Below are 18,831 nucleotides of genomic sequence, written 5' to 3' on the forward strand. Positions count from 1 at the left end.
GAACAGTACGAATCTAAACACCAAGGCCCACTCACTAAACTGCATCTCACAGTATTCGTTGAATAGATGTGATTAAATTCACTTTACCATGAATAATTCAGAACTAAAGGCTCATTTGAGAGGGGATCATGTCTGCTTGTGTTTCAGACGTGCAAAGGTAGCAACTACCATTTAAGAAAGAAAGCAGCAATATACTTTCTTTGTATTTTATTCATGCTGGGTGAAATGTAATGTCAAAGACACACAGCACAATTGTAAATGATACACCAGAAACATTATTAGGATGTGAGTCAAGGCAAGATATTTGCACGTTTAGTCGATCATCATTCCGTCTTAAAAATGAAATCAAACTAAAGATTGTATTAAAAAAGCCCTCATGCATAGGCCCTGGATGAGCATGAAGAGCTAATCCGGGTTAAGTCATCTCTACCTCCACTTGGCCTTGCTTGTTTTTGGTATGAGGGAGGCTTTGAGCAGAGGCTCTCTAATAATCAGCCCCTGCCACAGTGCTAATTCTCCCTCTCATCTTGTCTCTGTCGCTGCAGAGAAAAAAAGGGGCCAGGGTTCAGGCAGGAGTGAAGACACTCCACAGAGGAGGGTGATTAAAGGATATGCTGCTCTGGGGAACATGTCTTGTCTCAGCGTCCCAATGAAGTCTTCTTAGTAAGAAATCACCAGACATCATTCATACGCAGGTTTGAGTCTATTAAAGCAAAATATTTGAATGTTCATGTCTGTGCTAGTTAAAATGAGGAAGAAATAATGGAGAAAAAGTGTAGCAATAACTGCAGGCATTTGTCTAATATAGTCTCATAACTATAGAAATTAACAGCCCTTTCACTCTTCATTATTCTATTATTCATAATATCATTTTTCAAATATCCGCAGTGTGCTTGCCCATTCTAATAATGTTTATATAAAAAGGAGTATGGAAATAGTCTTTTTATATTAGAAAGGATCTGTTTCAGTGGTGGACAAGTGATACATAATTCAACTAAAATGTCCAAGCTTTCTCTCTTTAAAACTAATTATGCAGGCACAGAATTCTTTTAACCAGCAGCAGGTAAGTTTAACTTTGAGGTACTGTGTTTTCTTCTGAGAATGCTAAAAGTTGTGTCAGTGTTTGTGCCTTTTCTGTGCAACCAGGGAAGCCTGAGGGTCCCTTTACAAATGATGCATGCTGCTTATTTGTATTCAGTTGAGGGTTCAATCACTAAGCAGGCAAGTCTTCTTCAGGGAAAATAATTCCTATTAGTGATGTTGCATTAATACAGCACCTTCAGTCATTTCTTTAAAGCTTGGGAAAGTGATTTTGCCTCGCAGATTTTAACTCCCTGCAGTGACAGACAGCAATGGTTTAATTATCCTCAATGAACGTCTTCTTGTCTCTCATTTGGGGGCTGTAAAATGTGTTCATTCAGTCTTTTTTGGGGTGGAAGGTGCATTGTTTACCGATTGAATTTTGCCGACCCATTAAATTGGTTTCGGGGTCATTAAAATGTTTAAATATGACTTGTATTCGAAGAGCGACGGAGTGTTTTCAGACAGAATGTTTGGGTAATTGGTTGCACACCATCTGCGGCATTATTCAGCACAATCCACCAAATGTGGGATCCAAACAACCAGCCAGTCAACACGGAGCTGGAGAGGAAGTGCAAGTGAACTGATGCTTTCTTCTTATTTGAGAATGAGTCAACTGGTGGTGCGAACTCTTTGAATCGATGGTGCCATAAATCATTCAGAGGTTCGTTTCTAGGAGAGCACGGTCATACTCCAATGAGCAGAAAATGAACACAATTCCTTAGATGCCTTCATTCGAAAATCATTTTTTATATTGCTTGGCCTCTTTAAGGTGAGCTCTTAAAGCATATTGTCAACAAACCCATCAAAGCAGCGCCAGTGATGATACAAGCCCATGTGTGAGAGAGAGAGAAATCAAGAGCAGGAAGATACTGGCACTATAAAAAGGCATTCTTCATCTTGAATACGTTTTTTCACTGGGGACAAATTGAACTATTCTTCTTGCTGAAGCGTCATTTCCCTGGACTGTGTCTATGCACTCAGCTGTTCAGTCCCGAAATCCTCTGCCTGTGAGCTCCCTGTAGGCAATCCCATGGGAGTATGTGCACATGCATAAAAAAGCACGTGCGCCTTCCTGCATAGATCTTAAAGCAGCAAAACAGCTGAGAGGCTCAGATCTTAGTCCGGCAACTGAACAGCACTTTGAAGCAAGCAGTGCATCAGTTATTCTGTGATTTTGAGGTTGATAGTATAATAAGATGAACAAAAATACATGAAAATGTCTCCTCTCTCTTTGTGCTGCACCAAATACCACAGGTTGAAAGATGAGAGGACAGCTTCCAGACGTGCTGATGCGTGACACTATGTGTGAGGAAAATCTAGGGTATGATAGGGATGCCTCTTTTTGAGCACAGCCCGGTGAAATGACACATTCTCTCTCTTCCTCTCCCAGTATTTTATGAAGGCATGTGAGCTGGACTTCTTAATGCAGTCTCCAAAAGAAGCCCATCCCTGCATTTACTTAGAGGGCACCCGCCTGACTTTGTAGACAGAAAATAAATTTCTTTTTGGAAAATTTTAGAGCTAAACTTTAGAACTTTGTTGTGTGCAAGCCCCACAACTGAGACCAAAAACATACCAGAGCTCAAACCAACATTTCCCCCCCCAAAATTAAATACTTCTACACACTTGTATGGGGAGTTGGTATGTGTGTGATGTCATCAGCTTTCCATGGTTACACTGAGTATGTTTAAATGCAGAAAATAGTCTGGTTTATGCCCTTATTCTGAAAAACAATATTCTTACCAGCTGTTTACATGTCTAACGAAGATTAATATTCTATTTTGCTGACATGCAGCCGTACTCTATTTAACATGTCCTAACATGTCATATTTCATGTTAAAATATGGAAAAGTAGAAAAGCTAGACTTGTTGGACTATGTCTTTACTTCACCTATTTGAAAAGGTCAGTGTTGTGATATTTCTGCACATCCAAAAACCTGTTGATATCTAAGTCTTTCATAAAGTTCAAAAGGAGATGTGCATCTCCACCCAACAGCCTTCAAACTGTTGGCGAGTTGGTTTGTATATCAAAGACAGTGCCTAGTTGACCATAAATATATGAGAGGCGTGTTGCAAACTGCAGCTTGAAAAACAGTTGAACTGCATGTTACAAATTGTCAAAATAGTGCACCTAAAACCCAAATAATGTCCGGCATGTCCCATCTTAATCAGGAAATTGTCATATTTGGAACAATAGGAGAATATTGGTGTGCATGTAACCGCGGCCAGTGATGAGGGCAGAAGGCAGCCTCCCACACAGAGTGAAGCATTTGAAGCTGTCCATGGTGCTGAAAGAGAGCCTGCTCTGGAGCACTAAAGGCACTATAGGCTCCCAATGGTGAGCTTTCTGCAGTGAGTCCTCATTAGTATGCAGATTATTTCTGAAACAGATTAGTGTTATGAATTTGGCTGATTTAGCTAAGAGAAGTAAGAAAAATGTCTATGGAACGCGCTTGACAAGTCAATATTTGTCCTTGTCAAACTATTTAAAGGATGGTGGGCAGTTAGTTCATATGGTAGAATTGCCAAAGGTGGGTTTAGACAGCTTCCACGGTTGAGTGCGGCCCCCCTTTTAAGGAGACAAACAAAAATACACACACACACAGGCACACACGCACACTTAGTTGAGCCCAGGGTGCTTGTTTCTGTGTGTTCAACTTTCCCTTATTCTGACTGCAGGCTTTACACTGGCCCCCACCCGACCCACCAGAAAAATTGAAATTGGCTCTGTGCAAATGGAAATGCCGAAGGGAGTCTGAGTCGAATAAGTGTCAAGGGACATTCATAGTTTGGCACTGACAGCTTGTGTGATATTGAGAGGTCAGAGCAACTGAGACAGCGGGCAGAGGGAGAGAGCGAGAGGGAGGGAGGGTTGTTAGAGAGGGAGGTCAGAGAAAGCCAACGAGACAGAGTGTGAGTGTGTATGTGTGTGTAAGAGAGAGAGAGAGAGATCAAAGAAAACAAGTGAACAAGAGATAGAGTAAGAAATAAAGGCACATGGAGAGCAGGTGAACACTTTGGAAATGCACCTATCATTTCCAGAGACAATAGGAGCGCAAAAACATCAATACAGACAGTTCTTTCCTATTGTAACCTGCCAATTTGGATAAACACTTGTGTGTGAGGAAGAGCTGGACAAAAAAATAAAGAAAAATTGTGTCAATTATCTAATAATTAGAACAGTTAAGAGGTCACAGATTTGAGTTTAGAAGTTTTTCTAACCAAAATAAAAAAAAAGGGTGGGTTTAGGCCAGCGACATGCAGCTGACTCACCAGTTTAGCATAGAATATCCATGGGCTTAAGTCTGCACAGGGGGTGGATTTAAAAATAACTGTGACTAGTTTGTTCAAAATGCCATGTTGTGGTGTTCCCCTGTTCCTTATTGAGGAAGAAAATATGCGAGAATGTGAATTTAAATCCAGGAGCTAATCTGACAATGTCCTATTCAATTGAGTTGAAAGTGCATAATTATGCAAAATATCTAACTGCTCCCAGATTTGAGCCACTGTGCAAAGTATTTATAGCGCAGACCTGAAGTCAATCTATATTTTATTGCTGTCTGAGTTTTCTGCATGAGAAATCAGCCTTGGTGTGAAAAGGCTTTTAGTGTGGTAAATCCTTGAGCAGCGCAACTGTACAGTATGGATAGAGATGCAAATCAAGCGCATAAGGTCAATCTTCACATTCAAACAAAAACAACATGAGCAAAATTACTTGTCTCTCACAGCAGTTTTCTCAGCCTTGCATTCATATATCTTGAGATATTAAACCTAACGTTTTAAGTCACTTGGGGGCAGCAGAAACAAGCTGTGAAAACAACATATCGTCATATCTTCAAGTCAATATGGAAATTCTTTAAACATTTACACATCCAGTAGTTGTAGTTGTGACTCTGGCCACATGGAAAAGGTGCCATGCCATTGTTCCAACAACCCAAAAATGTAGTCAGGAAAATATCACATTGGATTGAAAGCCCATTTCTCCAGCAGCCCATTATCCCAAAAAAAACAAACATCCATTGCTCCAATGTCCTATTCCTCCAAAAATACTAACTTTTTATAATTAGTTTCAGTTACCCAGTAGCTTTTGAGCCACCAATCCCTAGTATTTTTTATCAAACTTTTGCTGGGTTTTTTCACTGACCCACAGCTTTTCCAGCAGATTTTGTGCCACCAAACGTAGATCTTTTAACCCTTTGAAACATGGAGCAACATCAATTTCCTTTTGCTGCTTTCAGACACCTTTTACAAGTATTTACAGTTTGAACACTGAGCAAGTTGGTGATACTTCTTTTAAAAACATGGGAAAAAGGCACTGAGTAACTTGGTATGAGAAGTTCCACAAGAAATAAGTGGATTTAGAAAATAGAAGAGCAGGAAAAAATATTTATAATTATGAATACATATTTACATATCTATCAATACAGATTTAAATACATATTTAAATTTATGTTACAGAGTTATTAAAATTAGGCATTTTTTCCCAAGCTGTGTTTGCTTGGTTTGTGTTGTTTTGTTGTTTTTTTTTTTTATTTTATTTTATTTTTCAGTTAGTTTTTTTATTTTATTTTCTGGTGATTTTCTTGTACATTTTACTAATTTCTTGCTAATTTAGGGTAATTTCTTCTTCTGTTGCACATTTGGAAAGAAATCAAGCCAATTTGCTCAGGTTTTAAAGGGTTAAGTCAATACGCGACCTTTCCCTAACCATGACTATTGTGGAAAAACTTGTTCTCTTGGTCTATTTTCATTTTGATGACAAGTAGAATAAACTCAATGAGCCTTAGTTGATCTTACATGAACATATGTTTTAAAGCACACAAATCTTACATGTAATTGTGCTATTTTGGAGGATTCAAAACAATTGCCTTGTAACTCAAGGTCCAATTGGTTTAACACTTGAGTGTAAACATTTACTAGGTCTTTATCTTACAGTATCTTAACCTTCAAATACTCAGGAACCTTTTCACAAGTTTCATTATCTCTGCTAGAAAATAATTTACAAATATAACATATCGATGGTTTACAGAAACGTACAATGCAAACATTTTGTCTCGCGATTGGGTTGTCTAACTGCGTAGAGAGATACTTTTGGAGAAACAGGACTTCGGATCAATGAGCGTTTTCTTTTGGAGTAACAGGCTGCCGGAGAAATGGGCTTCCAGTCCAGTGAGATATTTTGAAGACTACCAGGACTTTGGAATTTTGGGCCGTCTAAATGACTGACAGTCCCAATGGAAAGTTTAAGTCAGATATGCACTCCTCTTTTGGCTTTGGTTTGTTTTTTTACTACAATTCCTGAGGAAATATTTGGCATTTTAACTGTTAAATGTTCCACAATACTCTTCAGCTAGACACAAATTGGACAGGTAGCATAGTGTACACTCAAGTGGAAAAGAAGTGAAACCAATGTGCAGAAGTGCCAAAAACTGCAGTTAATCAAATGGCCTCTCAAGGCTGGCTCCAAAACAAATTCAGTCCCCAAAGGCAACCATGTTAAAATGCCCAACTTTGCAGCAGAAATAAACATGTTTACAGCCCGTTACGAAAATTAGTTTTGGTCTTTATAGCTAATTTTAACATTCATGACAATTGTACAGGGCTGCATTTTAAAAAAAATATTTTACCTGTTCACATTTTATCAAGGCCCAAAGTTATGCATATTTAAGGGTGGGGCTGCTCAACTGACAGGCTTTCTGCAGAAAGTGTGGCTCTAAAAAGCCAAAATGAGGACTGCCGAAATGCTGAAGTCATGGCTTCAAAACTACAGTCCACATACCGACGTCACGGTAGCTACATCCTTCATTTTAACAGTCTATGTGTACAGTGAGTTGATTTGAGCTTTTTATCAGAACACTGACACCTGCTGTGGCTAAAATATGTGATGAAAGTGGTAAACAGAAAACCAAAACAATCAGCTGAAAGATGCTGAAATGCTCCAAAGAGCTTAATGGAACCGCAAAGGGGATAATCATCTGTTAATGGAATAATGTCTGGTAATTAGTCAAAGTCATCATTTACACTGAAATAAAAAAAATATTAATAATTGCATGGTTATTTCTGTAATACTCTGTAATTCTTTCTTTCAGTTGCCCTGGAGCTATGTGACAGCAGATACTCATGAGACATGATTTCTTTGGGCTGCTCACATGGGCATAGAAGCTAAAGGGCTTTGATAATGGGAACACATGGGGACCAGAGTACTAGCACCAGAGCTGTTACTAGGAATCCCACCGGCTATAGAAACCAACACAGAGGGCTGTAATGAAAATGTTCCCTCTTACTGTTTTTTTTACCCCCTTTCTGCCTTTTTCTTCTTCTCTTCAGAGTGCACCTTGGCAACCTTGGAGAGAGAGCTCTTTTGACAGCTACCACAGGTTATTACTTTTCTGACCAGGGGCAACCAGACCTCTAGAGAGTCCATTAGCAAGTAGAAGAGCAGTTGACTTCTACAGTATAGCTGGTAAGCAGACTTTCAACTTTTAAAAGAGGACGGAATCGAATCAAGTGCTTATTATCCATCAGAACTTGACAGCTTGTGCGAACTAGGATCAATGAAGTGCCAAGGTGAGGGCTTTGTGAGGACACTGATCACTGTCAGGTTGTTTGTGCAGGGGATTGCGTCCTTTATCACAAAGTGTAAATCAATACATACCAAAATAAGACCGTGAATATGCATTTTATCTAAAGGTATGTAGAAGATAAAGAAAGTCTATGAAAAAAAGAACATACATTCATGATTGTAAATTCCTTTTTTCATAGTGAAATGAAAATATTAGAAATATAATTTTACAAGATGACGTTTCATGCTGTTCTACATTAGAGAGGGTGAAAAACAAACCTTTATTTTCTTTACTTTGTGTGAGTACAAAGCTTAACAGCAAACCTAAAGAAAACCTTTGAATCTTTTTTTTCCTCACTCTCTTACATGATTTATTCTACATCTCTCCCCCTTCTTCCTAATTCTGAGAGTCCTGTTCTCCCTTTATCTCCCTCTCTTTTGCACTGCATTTCCTTGTGTCTGGCACTACAGATAAGATGCAGGAGATAAAGAGCGTAGATGCTATCAGGAGATAAGGATGAGATGAGGTGAAAATAGAGAAGTAACGGCAGATACAGGGAGGAGGGGACGGAGAACAAAAGCAAAAAACTCCCCTTCATTGAAAAATGCCCTTGACCTGTGCACCATGGAAGTAGACGGCTACGTCTGTCTCACAGTTAGTGTTCATATAAAAAGACTGTCTTGTCCAACAGGCCCTGACAAATCAGAAGGAAACTCCAGATGAACTGATTCAGCCATATGTGTTTAGTTTACATTGTTCTCCATCAACACTTTATTCGGGCCATTTTATTTCCACCAGTGTAATAGCTGTGCCTCTCAGAGGCACACACCTCATCTATGAAATCAGTCTGTCATTTCCACCTGCAAACACCCAGAGTGGCAGCTGCAACTTCATTTCCGTGCTCACTTCTGTCTGTATCTTGAGTGCACGCATGCGTGCGTGTGTGCACATGCATGCGAGCGATGAATAATATGTAATTTCAGACATTTATAAATGCCATTGACACGGGTGATCAGACAAGGGTGACGTGACAGAGATTGGATTTGAAGGTGGTGGAGTGGGCTGATTTTCAAGAACTCCACAGCCGCAGCATCTAGAATACACTAGAGGCAGAACAGGAGTGGAGACAGACAGCTGTCAGACGAACAGCAAATGAAGTGAATTAGAATCTGGCCCTAATCATAGCTTTGGGCTTAGCAGAAGGGACTCTAATTTATTACTTGTCAGACACTGTGTCTTCTGAATATGCCCTTTCAGCACAGACACACCGCCTTATTGACGAGTGGCAGGCTGATTTTCTTTTTTTTTTCAGCATGACTTGAAAATATGTTTTCCTTTCAATAAAATCAGCTGTGAATCTAAGCTGATTTTTTTTTTTCATGAGCAGGTACGATGGTTACTACTGTAACAAAATAATTTAACAAAATGATTCAAAAGCAATCATTGTCATAATAATAATAATAATAATAATAATTAATTCAAATACAATAACCCAAAATATCAGCTGGTTTTGTTTTCATACAAACACAACTTAACATTTCGTGATAAAGATTTGTCTGGGTGAAGATAATGTAAAGCAGAGCAAAAAAATAAATACATATACTTCTCCAAACTTGACCATACATAATAATTTTAAACATCAACTATTACTCCAATCACATTCATCCAAACTATATTAAAGTTGCTAAAATGCTGTCAATAAAAAATGATTGTTAAAGTGTATGGTTTTGCTTTTTCTTTTTGCACATCTGCATGTCTACATGCAGACACTGATATATCTGTAATGATGGTGGAATAACAGGCTACTTTGGCAGTTTTTTTTTTTACCAACTCTAACATATTAATGTGTGTAGTGTGTGTAAATGAACTGTGGTAAACATCTCTCCATCTAAACGGCACCAAGATCCCCCTTTATCTCCTTTCTGATTTTCCCCTTTTTTGTCCTTTTTTCTGCTTTCTCTGGTCACAGAACCAAATGCAAAAGTATTTTAGTCTTTCAACTGCATAGGTAGCCCTGTTTTAATAAAATACCATCTTCCCAGCAATTAAATACTTACATAAATCCGCCTGCCACTGTACTGGTCATACTTAATATAATAAACATATGCAATTTCTAAACAAGAATTTTATGTGAATAATGGAAGTCAAGGCCAAATAAACTTTACTTTTCATTGTGTTCCATTGCATTTATTTGTCAATAGTTATAGCTGATGCTTCTTATGCGTCTTTGCAAATAAAAAATATACTGAGTTCATAATGGCAAGGCAAAGACAGAAAGGCGAGTGCTAAATGGTAGTGTGTTTAAATGTGATATCGTAATGTTTTATGTGTATACAGAACCATCAAATCTCTTCCTGTCATACACCCAGTATGACAGCTGTTGTTGTTAGGGACAGCCTCAGTCTCTCACGATGATAATTACAACTCATGCAATAAGATTCGGACTTGGTAGGTTGATAACGAACTGCTATTTCTTTGGCCTTGAACGACATTCAACGGAAATGGCTTTCACAATAACACAGTTCTGACTTTTTTCCCACAGAATTATGCCTTTGGTTTGTAAGGTGTGTAAGTAGAAACACTAGTAGGTTTCATGGAAATTAGAGTTTGATCAATGTCTGTTTTTTGCCAATGCAATCCAGTGTAGGCGTTTAACCTGTCACTCGCTTTGAAAATGTTGCAGTGGTCGGGAATGACTGATTCATGAAGATCAACTGAGGAATAATCTACACAACGCCTCCATATTTCGATACAAAAACACAACACAACAACAAGAGTTTGTCTGGGAGCTGAAAGATTCTGCTGTCATAAATGACCATGCAAATAACAAGCTAGGCTACCTACTGTTGGCAATGTCTGTCTTTCCAGTAAATATCGCAATATGAAATCTGTGTTCTATTTTAAAAATTTTAAAAAGTGGTTACATATCCTGTCTGATCTTAACTGCACTGCTGATATCCAGTGCTGTAAAGTAACAAACTAATGATACTGTTACAGTACTTGAATTCTTTTAAGAGTAACTGTACTGTACTACAATACATTTCCCCTGAGCATTTTATTACTTACTACAGAATAGGGAAGTATGGGAGGGAGTGACAAACAGACATATGGACAAATGAAGAAAGGAATGGGAGGGAAGTAAAAACCGGAATTTTTTTCTTTAAATAATTTCATTTGTGTAAAAAAAAGACATTGTTTTTTATCAAGAGTAATGTACACTCCATTTTTAAGGGTAGTGTGAAGAAATAAACATCAGAATATTGACTTCTTGCTGTTTAACAGCATTTACTTGTACTTTTATTGTCAATGATGCATTTAAAAGCATAAAATTATTTTGATACTTAAGTACAGTAAATATTATATAAAGACTTTTACTCAATTAATATTCTATTAGGTGACTTTAACTTTTACTAAAGTCATTTTCTTGTAAAATATCTGCACTTTTATTTAAGTATGGCAATCAGGTATACTTCATCCACCACTGCTGATATCTATCTAAATTCACACTGACCCAACCCTAGTGCACATACAGTATATCTTTTTTTTTCCAGACTTGGCATGGAAACACCTTCAGTCAGAAATCTCAACTGGACATGCAGCACATGACAACCAGCTCAGCGTATCTTAGCAGCAGAGTATGGAGTAAATACACCTGCTTTTACACTCCACTGTGCATATTCATGAGAAAATTCAAAGAAAAGATCAACATATGGCAACTGGAAATTAATTTTCCATGCACAGTACAAAGTGTGGGCCACCACCGACATACACAGATTTAAACTTTTTTTCACATAATGCCGTAGCGTCACGTTTTAAATCTGTAACACAGCACTGCTTCACAGTGGCATGCACAAATAAAGTATCAAACTGAGTTCATATATTCCAAGCATACATTTTCTGGAATACAAAAAGTCCAGGTGATATTCACCATTTTCTGCAAAACAGCAAACACATCAGCATCATTCCAGCAGTTCAATCCCACCTTGTGCCCTGCACCAACACATCACTTATGTTGTATGTTTACTGAACCCTTTAAAGGCCTACTTCCAGGTGAACCACAGGTCAATATAGCACAGCTAACAGGGATAACAATACACAAACATACACACGCACAAGAAAAAAGTTGTCACACAGCAGCGCAGCCCCCCTCAACTGCAGTTTATGTTCTGCCTACTGGAAACATCCAAATGAAATTGGAGATGAGTGAAACAACAAGTCATAAACATGCCGCAGTTTTTAACATCCCATTAAGGCATGCGAGGCAGGGGAAACTGTTCACTGATTACTGTTTTGTCAGGGAGATGCATTTGGGGCTTGAGTGAGGAGGGAGATTATATTAGTGTTACAGTAAAGCTGTGGAAGAGCGCTGAATTGGATTGCCTCAAAGGCATGCTTTTTCCTCCTTTCTCTACTGATAGAAATCCCACGGAGAGGCAGGGACTGTTTTGAAAGACAACAATGACAAATGTGATTAATGAAGAGTCTCTGGGTTTGGCTATGATCCCTAAACAAATCGCACCTTCACTCACTCCTTTATAAAGCAGTGCACATGTACAATAATCCTTTCATTAAGACCATTGAGCTGAGGAGACAAATACAACCACAGATTTCACTCTCTTACACATATAAGGTTGACTTCTTGTACGTCTAACCTCTGATCCTGATGCCCATCTTATAGCACCATGTAAGCCTGATGTCTGTGCCTGTGCTTGAGCGAACATGCTATCTATGAGTATAACCATGTGAACCCCATCAGCTCTCCTCACGCTCCAACCAATTGCTCAGCGTATATCCCCTCTGCTGTGGTACACGCTCCACTTCCTGCACCACTGCCTCCTTATTTATCCCATCTTTCTTCTCAGTCCTCTTTGTTTTTCACTTCACACAAACTTTGAACCAGTCACTCAGTATGTCGATTGCAAATAGTCTTACTTTGTGTGTGTGGATGTGTGTGTGTATATAAGTTACTAGGCCTGTTACCTTTAGAAGTGGTGGACCAAAAGCTAAAGTCAACCCCAGATTCTATTTACACAACAAAGCCATTTAAGATACTGAGAGAGAGTGGACAAGACTGTTAAAGACAGAGACCTGCAAAGAGAGAGAGAGTCTCTAACTGTCAACATATGGGTCTTAATTTACATTTGCAAAAAAATGAGTACTTGCATCTCGCAGCTATGACAATATTTTTTTCTGGAAAAAAATGAGAAAACCTGCATGAATGAAGAGTCGCACAGCTATCTGACATGACACAGATAACAGCTGTAAGTCTTTAGAACCTGGTGTGAAAAGCCATTTTTAAATAATTCCATTATTAATTACATCAGTCTCAGTTTGAGTGTGGCATCCTCCAGCACACAAACATTGTATAAGCTATGTGAGCTGTCGTTACTTTGAGGAAGACCCCCAAATCAACTGATTTCTGGCTTAACTTCTGATACCCTAAGTAACAATGATAATGTTTATAAGCATAAAACATTTATTCAAAAAAGACAGTATCCCTACTAAGCTGTTAACATGGCTAATGAAAATTATGATTCCAATAATATTCCTGTTCACATGCAGCTGTGCATGCTCCGATTACCATGCTCTAATATGTTGTTCATGTCGTTATGGATTATATGGAAAAGTGACACCAATGTCACTGGTGCCAGGATTTTCACAAATTTTACCACCAGTGCCAGACCTGTTCGCCTGTGCTAACACAGCCTCCCTCTTTCATTCCTTTAACCACCTGCTTGTAGAGGTCAGCGTTACAATATTTGCACATATGTTGATATCAAAGTCTTTCATGATGTTTAATAGAAGTTGTGTTTCTCCCTCTGACCAGAAATGTGGGCTTGCAAGGTGCCATGTGTTGCAAAGCGTGGTAAAAACCCCAGTTGAGATGCATATTCTGAATGTATTGCATACATGTCCAAAGAATGCTATTAAACCTGAATAATACTAGCATATCTCACGTCTTAATCGGGAAACCGCAAATTCAGAAAAAAAGGTCTAATCTGGAATATCCAAAAAGAATATGCTGGTTGCATTACGCACATCACATTCAGAATTCTATCACGAATAATAGTGGAATATTAGTGTGCATGTAAATGTACCAATTGATTCATCTGTTGGTTATGTTACTCTGGTTTATAACGGATGCAAATGTTTAAAACAGTCAAACATCTCTGTTTAATTAATCTGGGACTAAATTAGGTTTCCTCATGAATTCCTGCTTAGTCAACTGCTTTGTCTTCTAAATTCCGCTCTCGCCCAGTCAATGTGCTGCTGGTTTCTCCTTTTTTTTGCAACAAAAAAAAGCAGACTGAAAGCAAACTCATCGTGGTGAACTGATATTGTATTGAGACAATAACGAATGTAGGGATAAACCATCGATCAAAGACCTGTCGAGTCAAAGTGTCTCAGAAACACCCAAACAGTAAAATGAGAAAACTCCTCAATGTCGAGGCCAAACACAACAGAGCAACTCCACTTCACATATTTCTGATATTGAATAAAAATATTTCCCTGAAACAGTAAATGGTGTCTAGAACTGCGAATCCCACTGGTAATTAACTCCACAGACTGCAGCTTTATGCAGATCTTAGCCACTTTCAGTGTTACTGGTGCCAGACTGTGTTTGAGTCATAACAGCTCAAACGCAGTGTTTGTTTGAAAGTCGACTCTCAGTCCTAACTATATGTATATAAGCTATGCAGGATTTTCTTATAAAACAATGTATAGACTTATACAGTAGTAAACCGTATCAATCATCACTTTTCTGCAGAGACCCGTTTGCCTGTATTTTCTTATTTTCCTCTTATTTTGCTGTGTTCAGGATGTTTTGTACCACCACAGCATTTAGAAAAGGTCATGGCTCTATGAAAAGTTAGTAACCAAAAGAAAAAAACAAATATGGGCTGAATCCCAGTGTTTATTCACATTAACTCGCTCGTAGAAAACCACAGCGTCACTTCCATATATTCAAACGGCACTGAGCAAACTTAGCCTTAATTGATTGGTTTTAAGCCCCCTAAAAAGGTCAACCTAAAAAAACAATATAAGTTTAAGTATATGCTATATTTGGAATATTTTCACAGCTTCGGTTTGAGGTAAGACAGCCCTTAGTGATGAGGAATTAAAGCCATTATATCAAAAACACCAGACTTCACTAAGAAAAACAGTTATGTTACTCCACTCATAAATATTCAAATATAGTGTATACTTACACTGACATTCATTTTTTTTTAGGCGGATAAATGTGTTATGTTTTGTCATCCACAGCACAGTGGGCAGTACAGTTACAACTGTAACTGACAACAGTAATAAACAAATTTTGCCAAATTTACATAACTATACAGTTCAAAACAGTTTTCTACTCAGAAGTGACTTTTTTTGTTAGCGTAGTGTTACAGTGATTTGGTCTAGGGCGAAGCAGAAGGCCAGATGAGAATATATCTGGGTTTGGCTTTCACTTTCTCTTTTTCTGGTGTGCATTATTACAAACATTAACCAACAATCCTACATAGTATTCTGTTCCTTTAAAGGTAAGGGTAGACCTTAGTAATCCCTAATAACAGTAAAATTCTTCCTCTAAAGACCAACCTGGGCCTTGGATAGTGGTCAACACTCATGGGGGGACCCCTTAAATATTTACCAAGTGGACCCCAGACAAGCTGTTTTATGATGGCAAGAGATTTACTTGTGACAGAGAGCATCAGCAAATGTCAGGGCGAATCATCTTAAGAACATCAATAAAACATAGAAAAGCAAGGCTTTAAAAACCTCTACGGTCCATCCTGTCCGATTCAGTATGTCTCTGGGATGTCCCACTCTAAGTCCACTAATGCACACATACACCCATGCAACAGAACATGCAGACTGAATATTTTACAGGTTCTGAAAACTACCATAAGTTAAAAAAAATCTGAGAAATAAATACCTGATTTGAGTTCCTGTGATCACACCGCATCCCGCCCTTTAGTCAAATTCAAACACGCAAACACACCTGTGAAGCAAAAAGGAAAGTGTTAGTTCCCTAATGCACAATATGTAAGACAATTCATAACATCTACATAGAAAGAAATGCAGAGGCAGACCCTGCCTCAGTCAAGTAGTGCAATCATCTTCTCCATTACTTGTGAATATGATTGAAATTCATAATCTCATTCTCAGATAGTATCCCTTCAGTCTCCCACATTTCCTGTCTGTCTCCATTACATTGTGCAGCGATGCATACAGTAGATGCCCTACACACACCAGAGTTCATCTTGAACAAAAGCCTTGTGCTGTGCAACGTCTTGTACAGGAATGTGGTGGATCCTGGGCAATATTTTACGTATAGCTTTATGATGATTATCAACTTAGCTGGAAAATTGGTATCATCAGTCTGCTTGATTTGCCTGTTATCCAATTCATATCTTACTTTCTGTCCCAAAGCATAACCCTTTTAGACACATAATACCGTACACTATGACAGAAATGTCATGCTGTTGTCTAAAAGTAAACTGAAAAGGGACAAAGAAAGGTTCCTTTCAGTTTTCTCTGTTGTTAATGAAGTTTAGTTTGAAGCTTAAATAAAGAGTCTGCGAGGTGGTTTTATCTTTGGGAAAAATGAACTCAACCTTGAAGTTTACGTGATCTTTAAGAAACAGTATAAACAACATAACATCACTTTTTCTGTGGTAGATTAACTTCCTGCTCTTTAGCTTAGCTTGGCACATAAACTGGTAATAAGTAAAGCCAGCTAGCTTAACTCCATCAACAGTGAACCGATACACCTTTAAACAACTCCATCAGTTCCTTATTAACAAAAGGGCCTGATTTAATGATCTCCAAGACTTGGTCTAAAGTGAATTCAGGTGTGTCCAGCTCCACTTTTGCTCATTAAATGGCACATAATCTGGGTGCAAAGTAAAGGGCAAGGAGCAAAGGGGTAAGACATTGTCCCTTCATTAATCATGCCGTAAATAATTTTGTTGTTGTTTGCCTTTTTTTATATGGATAGACAAAGCTTAAACAGAGGAAGCAAGAATATAACTGAGATACAACTGAAGACCTCTCGTCTCAGCTTGACCACATTCAGCATCTCACAAGTCCTGTCCTCTGAGTGGCTACAGCTACAGTCACACCTGCCTGACATTGTTGTTCCTGAATTAAGTCACTATGACAGTTGCCTTCTACCATCGGAGTTTGTCTTGCCTGTGAGTGTGAAACGTCAAATAGGACTAATATACGATCCTGGATCAGTTTTAAATGTCCCTCATGAATTTTCCATTACTCATGCAATGTCAAGACTATTGTGTTGACATTTAAATATTATCTTATTAACAAGTCAGTTTTCAAATTAATGCATGCATACAGTTATCAATGACCTGCACTGTGACTCCAGTCAGTCAAACCTTTTACAGACACATTTCAGACTAGGCTCAGCAATTACCAAATTGTGTTTCTAATGGAGTGAAATGACCTGCAGAGAGCCAAAGAATTCAGGCAGTTCTGTAAGCATGGAGAGACCTTAAGACTTGTTCACCTCATCAGAGCAATCAAACAAATTAAACAGCCATTAGGTGAAACTGCAGAGCCCTACTGAGAATGAAGCAATCTTCTACCCAGATGCTTCACAAACACCACTGCAGGTATTTATAGCCAGAGAAGAAAACGCAAATGTGCCACATGTGCTTTTTTCACACAGATATGAACTCAATAAAATTCTTGATTCATGAAAATAAATGTGAAATGTCAAGTTGTCACCACAAATCCCTATGTGGAATCAGTCATGTCATTATGTCAAGGGGGAAGGCATTTGCTTGCATTAAGGGCGATTGATGGAGGGTGAATTATGGCGCTTGCTCTATGAGGCAGACTGACTAAATTCATCAAGGGCTGCATAAAAGAACATCATGCAGTGTTAGCATTAGAGTGTATGAATGTGAGAGAAAGACACAGTCAGAAGGGAGGAAATCGGAGAGGGGCCATATCAGATTTCAAAAGAAGGTGCATACTGCAAGAAATGCAAGCAACTGTAAGATATAGCTTCAAGGAAACGTGGGAGTGGATAAACACATGTCTCAGATGCTTCGGCAGACGATAGTGTATGCCCCAGTCACGGATTGCTTCCCAAAGCACTCATTTTGCTTCATTTCCCGTTCCATCCTTAGTAATGAATAGCATTCATCACTGCATGGATATGTCTGTGGCTGCATACAAGGAAAAAAGACAGGAGGGGGAGGACAAAGACAGTGGAAGGGCGAGTGATAGTCTTTCTCCTCTACGCTGACATGCTATACTAATGAAACTCAATAATTATAGTCAATAGGGCCCTGACATGCAAATCTTATAGTCTCCATAATTACACCCTGATAGTCTCCTATACATCCTGTCAAGAAATGGACAGTTGTCAAGGTTTAACAATCAGAGCAATAGGCACAGATAGGCATGTTCTCAGAAAATGAGTCACAGCGTTCATCAGCCATGCTGTGTATGTAGTCTGCTGACGGCTTGGAGGATCAAGGCTCTGTGCAGCCATTGTCACTGTCACCGCATGCTGACTATACTTCTGATGCCGCCTCCACCCCTCCCATCCCCCTGTGGTCCCGAGGACAAGATTCTGCTTCGCTGCACTGTGCCATGCAGTTTCAGCCTGGATTTCCCTACGAGCTTAACAGGGAGTGTAGCCCTCTCATTGTTTAGCACTTCAAAGGAAACAAGAGAAAAGAGAGAGGAGCAAGAGAGGGAGGGAGAGAGAGAGAGAAAAGGAAATGATAGACACAGGGTGAGAGAGGGAACATGAAAAAGGAGAAGGCAGAGGGGAAGCAGCAAAGGAACAGAATAGGAGAGTGGGAGTGAGAATATGAGAGAAATAAGAAGCAAAGAGATGGACAGAGTTTGAATGCAAGTAGTTGCTTTCACAGCAGCTGCACTGCCAAGTGCTACATCTAGTACGTCTTTTCAAAAAAGAAAGACTGAGGCACAACACAAAGCAGGTTTTTTTTTGGGTTATATGGCAGCTTTGATTTATTTCAGAAAGTATGGGCCAAGAGTCAAATTAAACAACTGCTCCGTAATTCCTGTAATATTTTGCCAAATATGGATGTAGTCATACCATTTGGTGTTTTGGCCATCTTGCAGATAAACGGTCAATATCTGGAGTGTACGGCATCTCTGTTGAGGCCATATGGTGCTTTTTTCTGCCTCCAAAATG

The 18,831-nt window shown here is 38.8% G+C and overlaps 1 protein-coding gene across 2 annotated transcripts in view; it reads right to left on the reverse strand.

Moving 5' to 3' along the window:
- LOC121954395 (protocadherin-15-like) overlaps window positions 1-18,831 on the reverse strand; it is a 255,337-nt gene that overhangs the window by 208,642 nt on the left and 27,864 nt on the right. For both annotated transcript variants that reach the window (XM_088086315.1, XM_088086313.1), the window contains exon 2: window positions 15,571-15,636. The gene's annotated coding sequence lies outside the window, so the exon portion shown is untranslated. The remainder of the gene's footprint in view (window positions 1-15,570; window positions 15,637-18,831) is intronic.

The sequence above is a fragment of the Plectropomus leopardus genome, chromosome 13, assembly GCF_026936395.1.
Source record: "Plectropomus leopardus strain MGB_pleo_1.0 chromosome 13, ASM2693639v1, whole genome shotgun sequence".
Taxonomy (NCBI): Eukaryota; Metazoa; Chordata; class Actinopteri; order Perciformes; family Serranidae; genus Plectropomus; species Plectropomus leopardus.